This window comes from Otolemur garnettii, unplaced genomic scaffold (genome assembly GCF_000181295.1).
Source record: "Otolemur garnettii isolate 467f Iridium unplaced genomic scaffold, OtoGar3 scaffold00268, whole genome shotgun sequence".
Taxonomy (NCBI): Eukaryota; Metazoa; Chordata; class Mammalia; order Primates; family Galagidae; genus Otolemur; species Otolemur garnettii.
Genome location: NW_003852663.1, coordinates 775733 through 783860, shown reverse-complemented (window position 1 = coordinate 783860; position 8128 = coordinate 775733).

Here is an 8128-nt window from a genome sequence, read left to right as displayed (position 1 = left end):
TCTAACTGGCGTTAGATGATATCTCAGAGTGGTTTTGATTTGCATTTCTCTGATGATTAAGGAACTTACCATCTAATCTTTGATAAACCCAACAAAAGAATACAATGGGGGAAAGAATCCCAATTCAACAAATGGTGCTGGCAGAACTGGATAACCACATGTAAAAGACTGAAACTTGACCCACACCTTTCACCACTTACAAAAATTGACTCAAGATGGATAAAAGACTTTAAGACATGAAACAATAAAAAATCTTGAAAGAAAGTGTGGGGAAAACTCTTGAAGATGTTGGACTGGGGAATGATTTTATGACAAAGACATCAGCAGACATCATAGAATGACAAAAATTAACAAATGAGACTTAATTAAGCTAAAAAGCTTCTGCACAGCTAAGGAAAGTGAAAAGTAAAGCAAAAAGACAATCTTCAAAATGGGAAAAGATATTTACAGGGTATGAATATGACAAAGTGCTGATAAGTAGAATCTACAGAGAAATTAATTGACAAAAAAGAGTAAACAATCCCATCTACCGCTGGGCAAGAGATATAAACAGAACCTTCTTTGATGAAGACAGACGAATGGCTAACAAACATTTGAGAAAATGCTCATCTTCCCTGATCATCAGAGAAATGCAAATCAAAACCATCTTGAGCTATCATTTAACCCCAATGAGAATAGCCCACATCACAAAGTCTCAAAGCTAGTGTGGATTTGGACAGAAGGGAACACTTTTCCGCTCCTGGTGGGGCTGCAAACTAATACAATCTTTTTGGAAGGAAGTATGGAGAATCCTTAGATAACTCAAATTAGACCTCCCATTTGATCCTGTAATCCCATTACTAGGCATCTACCCAGAAGAACAAAAATCCTTTTATCATAAGGACATTTGCACTAGACTGTTTATTGCAGTTCAATTTACAATCACCAAAATGTGGAAACAACCTAAATGCCCACTAACTCAAGAATGGATTAACAAGCTGTAGTATATGTATACCATGGAATACTATTCAGCTAATAAAAAAGATTGTGATTTTATATCTTTTGTATTAACCTGGATAGAGGTGTAATACATTATTCTTAGTAAAGCATCACAAGAATGGAAAAGCGAGAATCCAATGTACTCAATTATAATATGAAGGCAGTAGATGATCTAATACAAGGTAGGGGTAAGGGAAAGAGGGAGCAGGTAGAGGGAGGAGGGAGGGGGTGGGGGTTACTGAGTATAGCACACCTCTTGGGGGCGGGACACAATTATAAGAGGGACTTTACCTAACCAATGCAATCTGTGTAACCTAATTCTTTGTACCCTCAATGAATCCCGAACAGTAAAAAAGAAAAAAAGTTAGCCCACAAAATAAAGTGATGTTCAAGTCTTTAAGTCCTCACTGAGTTGTTTGAGTGGGGGAGGTGTCTGCCTTTACTATTCAATTACTAAGATGTACATTAAAATCTTATACTGTTATTGTGAATTGGTCTACTTTTCATTATTTATCTATCATGTTTTGCATATACTTTAAAATTTTTATTTTTATTTTTTTTCAGTACATATATATATAGTATAGTGGTAAAGGCTGGGCTTTTAGTGTACCCATCACCTGAACAGTGTACATTGTATTCACTAGGTAATTTCTCATCCCTCACCTGCACATACTTTTTGAAACTATGCTATTAGGTGCAAATAAATTTAAAATAGTTATTTAGTCTTGATGAATAGAATCTGTTATTCTTATTAATGTTTCTCCTTATCTCCAGTAATAGCTTTTACTGTTTACTTTGCTGATAGTAACGTGAAGTATTTCAAATATCAGGTTATAGATATTTGGGTTGAAAATTTCATGAGAGCACCACTAGAGTCTGTAACATCCTAAGAACTTCCCACCTGTTCAGTACCAAAGCAGTTTCCTGGAATGGGATTCCCTAATACTTTTGGCATCACACCCTTATTGGGAGATATCTCCTTTTAGACTATTAGGCTGTTCACCATAAGCAGATTCTGGACTTTGTCTTCTGTTCTTCAAACCTCTCAAGCCCATGAAAAATGTAGCTCAACTTCCCAGTTTGGTAAATATCCTCAAGGTAAAAAGAGTTTCTGTGTTTTCCATACCTGTTGGGTTTTTGTTTTCACATAGATTTTTGTCTGGCAATTTCTTAAAATCTTAACTTTTTGATACTTAAAAAAAGAGATTTTTAAATATTTTATTCAGCATTTTTTTTCATTGTTTTTGGCTGGCAGGTTGGTCTGAATAATCAGAAACAGAACCCCACCATTTATCTTCCTTTGACATGAACTTAAATTTATAGAATAGCAGAGAAACCACAAGAGACGTGTAGCAATAAAATTGCAGAAAGAAACAGCAGTAACTTGTCTGATCAGTAATTCTTTTCTTGTCAGTTACAGTACCTCCCCAGGAATGATAATAAAATTTGATGTGGAAATACATGCAAACATATGTTAAGGACTTTGCACTTGGTGTTAGAAGTTTTGAAGAGCAAGGAGATGGTATATAGTGTCTAAAAGATTAAGAAGTGAATTTACTAGGAAAATATAGTACAAATGCCAGGCTATGTTCCATGCCCACTTGTCAAAATTTAAAAGAGGGAACAGCTGAATTGAGTTATTTTAGCTTCTAGTCAGATACAAAAGAAGAAGAGGAAAGTTGGGTTTAACCAAGGTTCATATTTTCTCACATGTGTAAACATGAAGGTAAAGAGAGGCAAGGGAACTAAGGGTGTATGCAAAAGAGTGATTATTGAATTGGGCCATAGATATGAGCTGGGTGTGAAAAGAAGTATGAATAGGAGGGTGATGAACAATGAAACACAGTAATAGGGTTAATGAATTGAACAACCAGTAGAATTGAACAATTTGGGGTAAAAATATGACACCGAATTACTTGGAGAGATAAAACTGATGATTGGAGAGGGAATTCTTGAAATCAATATTTCAAAGACGATGCCATTACTGGTAATGATAAGGTCTAGAAGACTATGTCAAATGAGAGAAGTTAGCTGATGTATGGTACAGGATAAGACCCATGAAGATGAAAAGTGTTTGATGGATTGTTTACATGGGGTTGAAGTCACTAAGAATGATAAGAAGATTAATAGGGAAAAGAAAATCAGACAGTGAACAAGATGCTAAAGTCTTTAGTGAATGAGAGATAACCAGAATTGTGGATGACTGCAATTCAAAGGGGTAGCTGGTGGTTTGGTCTAACAGCTTAGCATTCAAAGGGCCTGGGATGTGTGAAAGATGAGACTCCATATGGTGTGGAAACAGCAAGGAAAAGTAAAGAAAGAAAAATATCTTACCTCCAGGCCCAGAAGTAACATGGGAAGAGAAGGAAAAGAAAGCATAGAGAAAAGATTACTATAATTCATTCATGGTTTCATTTATTCTTTTAACAATGTGAGGAACAGCTGCTGCATGATAAGCAGTTTGCCAGACCATGGGGGCTAATGAGTCAAAGACATGGTGACAACTTGCTAGTGACTGTATCTAGTAGAAGCGAGAATTGATTCTTCTTTTGTGAATAAATAATTTTATCTGGCCCACATGCTATCATGGCTGGATAAGTTGTCCCTGGGACAAAAATGTTGCTGCCTAAGAATAAAAATAAGAATGGGTTTAGCAACTGTTCAGCCATAAAGGAAAACAAGTAAGTTATCTTCATTAAGCATAGCTAAACCTGATTTTAAAATTTAACTATACAGATATAGTAATCAAGATAGTGTCATACTGATATAGGCATAAATACATTGATCCATGGAACAGATTAGAGAATTCAGATACAAACTTACAGTCAGTTAATTTTTCACAAAATTGTTAAAGTAATTCTGTGGGGGAAAAGATGACTTTTCTAAAAGTGATGCTAGAACAATGGAACATCCATATACAAAGAAAGCACCTTGATCTTTACTTTATCCCATATAAAAAATCAGCTAAAACTGGACCACAGACCTAAATATAAAATATAAATTCTCAAATACTTAGAAGAAAAAAAAAAGCATAGAAAAAAGTCCTGACTTTGGGTTACACAAAGCATTCTTAGACATGATAGCAAAAGCATAACCCACTAAAAAATTAATAAGTTTTACCTTATCAAAATTTAAAACTATTGCTCTGTGAGGCACTCTGTTAAAAGAATGAAAACACAAGCTACAGATAAGAAGAAAATATTGAAAATTATATATCTGACAAATGACTTGTATGTAGAATACATGAAGAATTCTCAAAATTCTATAAGAAAAAAAAACCCAGTGTTAAAATGGGCAAAGATTTGAGCAAATACTTCACCAAATAAAGCATATGAATGCAGATAAATACATGAAAAGGTGCTCAACATTTTTAGTCAATAGAAAAATGGAAGATAAAATCACAATGAAATCACACTTACCCTCTTAGGATGACTATAATTAAAAGGCTACCAATACCAAGTGCCAGAGAAGATCTGGGGCAGCTTCACCTCTCATCATTGCTGGTAGGAATGTAAAATGGTTCAGCCACTGCTGTGGAACATTATGTGGCAGTTCTCAAAGCGTTAAACATAGAGTCACTATACAACTCAGCAATTCCATTCCTAGGAGCAAACCCAAGAAAAATTAAAACATATATCTACACAAAACCCTGTACACAAATGTTTATTAGAAGCATTATTCACGATGCTTCAGATGCAGTCAGAAAGTAGAAACAACTCAAATGTTCCTCAGTTGAACAGATAAATAAAATATGGTATAGCCATACAATTGAATATTATTTGGCAATAGAAAGGAAGGAAATTTAAAAACATTATGCTAAGTGAAAGAACTCAGACGCAAAAGTCTACACATTGTAAAATTCATTTATATGAAATATACAACATAAGCCAATCAATAAAGACAGAAAGTAGATTGGTGGAGGGCAGAGTTGGGGGAGAAAATGGGGAGTGACTGCTAATGGGCTCCTTTTGGAGTCATGGCAATATTTTATATCTTGATTGTGGTGTTTACATTACTGAATATATTTGATATATTTATCAAAGTTTATCAAACTGTACACCTAAAGATAGTTAATTTAATTGAATGTAAATTATACCTCAATAAAGATGATTATTTTTTAAATGATCCAAAAGTCACCAACATTGATTTGTCAACAAGGATCCATACTTTTGTATGACAGTCTTTGACTACATATACCACAAACATCCTTTAGGGAATAAACAGAAATTTTTTTTTTCATTTTCCGAAGGAAATATACCTCTACTAGGGCCACCTTTTGCATCATGTGGCTCTCCATCCAAGAAACAAAATATTTGTCATTCAAGGTATAGTAATTGGAGAATTTGGGCTATTTATACTCTCCCAATGGGAAAATACTATTAATGTTATTGAGGCATATTTTGATTGAATAAAACTTGTCTTTCACAAGTGTGGTATAAACATTTCTACCTGTATAAATGGTGGCTACATATAATATAATGTAATAGTTTTGGAATGTCAATATATCATTCAAATTGGAATTTAGGGAAGTTAGAACTCAAATTTAATGAAGTATGGTCTTGGAATTTTATTAACTACCAGTAGTACTGGTAGTATTGGCTAGATTTGTTTGGAGGACAAATAACTGTAAGCCCATCCACCTAAGAACAAACCCATATTACTGCTGGAGGCTAATAGGATAAGGCCTTCTGTTTGAGGAAGTAAAATATAATCATTAGCTTGAGTACTTCTAGCCTCTGTTAGTTTGATTTTCAAAATTAACTCATTGAGAACTTTTTGTTATGCTGAGGGTCTTATGATCTTGTAAATTAGAATAATTATTTGTTATAGGTAGTTAAAATTTTTAATTGCAAGTTTTAATATTAAGCCCAAGGAGTTAGCATTAATGAAACTGTTTTATTATGAATTTAATTAATTAATAATGTAGAATTGTGATACTAATCATGTGCTGCTAAATTAATTATGTATGCAGTTCATCATGCAAGATTTGATATGGTGTGCCTTGGGCTATGATAATTCCAGAATTTATAAAAAGTGAACTAGAACATTTGGTGAATGGATTGCACACTTTATTCAGAGAAACATCAATGTCCTTCTGAGTGTCTAAGAATACTTCAAATTGCTGTATCTTAGAATATGCAGGTCTGCTGGCTAATAATTTTTTTTTTTTTTGAGACGAAGCCTCAAGCTATCCCCCTGGGTAGAGTGCCATGGCATCACGCTCACAGCAACCTCCAACTCCTGGGCTCAAGCGAGTCTCCTGCCTCAGCCTCCCAAGTAGCTGGGACTACAGGCGCCTGCCACAACGCCTAGCCATTTTTTGGTTGCAGCCATCATTGTTGTTTGGCGGGTCCGGGCTGGGGATTCGAACCCGCCACCTTAGGTGTATGTGGCTGGCGCCTTAGCAGCTTGAGCCACAGGTGCCGAGCCGCTAATACTTTTAAGTTGGTGGTTTCTGAAAGTTTTTTTAATGGGCCTCTATTGGCCAAAAAACTCACTTCATGCATATTTATTTCTTCATAAATAATAAACACATAATATTGCTCTAATATACTATACATTATAAAACAGAAAACATAATCATTTGAAAAGGTGAGATTAGAAACTAAAAATGTACATCTATTAAGGCCTATGCACCTCACTTGAGAGACCACTAGTCTTAAATAAAAGAGGTACATAGAGTTACCTTCGCTTGGGAGAAAGAGACAGACATTGGTCCACATGGAAAAAGGCAACATTGAAATTAATGTCAAATGTGGGAAATGGGGGAAACAAGTATTAAAATTTGAATTAAGCAATTGCTAAAGAAATAATACACTTTAGCCAGGAATAAGAGTGTCTTTAAATTTATGAGAATATTGTTTTACTAGCTTGTGGAAACAAAATATCCCATTTAGCACAAGTTAAAACAGATGAGGATATCATTCCAGAAAAAGAATGAATAACTGAAACTCGACTGGAAAATAAATTATAAGAGATAGAATTTAACTGGTATCCAGGATAAAATAACATCAAACTTGCTTAATAAATGTTAAAAACTAAGGAAATATAAAGATGAATCATGCCTAATAGTATTTCCAACATGAAGAATATTGGATTCATAAACAATGCCATCTACTTAACAAGATATTTAAGACAGTAGGTACTCCTGCTTGAGTACCTACCGGAAAGAAAAAAAGAATTCAGACATGAAAAGAAGACAAAAACTACTCAAGGATGTGATGGTCAAAGATTCTAAAGGTAAAAATTTCAGAGAGAACAGCTAGTATGGGATCTTGAAAAGTCATATCTACTGGAAGAGGGGCATACAGGCTGACAATGTTGATACAGTGCAGGCATTAATTATTAGACCATAGCATACCTCTGGTTATCAATAATTACTAGTAATGAGAAAGCATACTAGATAATTAAAGGAACGCTTATATAGAAACATGAAGCTAAAATGTGCTTCTGGTAATAAATAAAACAATCATTCTGTCACCCAGTTTGAGGGGAGAGATCATTCACTTATAGTCAATTTCTTCTTAGAACTGAAATAAGAGGTATTACTGGTAGATAGGAGCTTTGGTGAGGTACACACACACAGAGAGAGAGACACACACACAAACACATTTCAAGGGTTTGGAAATAAGACTTGCCACTGAGAGGTAAATAATAAAATCCAGCCACAATAGAGCAGCGCCTGTGGTTCAGTGAGTAGGGTGCCAGCCCTCTATACTGAGGGTGGCAGGTTCAAACCCAGCCCTGGCCAAACTGCAACAACAACAACAAAAATAGCCAGGCGTTGTAGCGGATGCCTGTAGTCCCAGCTACTAGGGAGGCTGAGGCAAGAGAATCACCTAAGCCCAAGAGCTGGAGGTTGCTGTGAGCTATGACGCCAGGGCACTCTACTGAGGGCGAAAAAGTGAGACTCTGTCTCGACCAGCCACAATGGATGTGAAGATTACACTGAGGCCACAATCAGAGGACTGTCCAGGTTTGACAGCAGAGTATACACATGCCCAACACTCCAGTCAAGGTTGAGTGGGGACTAGCCAGATGAAAGGGAGGAGAGCAGGCTGCTGCCATCATCCAGGAGAGAGATGGCCTGGGCAAGGTTGGCAGGAGTGGCATCCTGGAGGAGTGCCCTGGTGAGAGACATTTCAGAGGT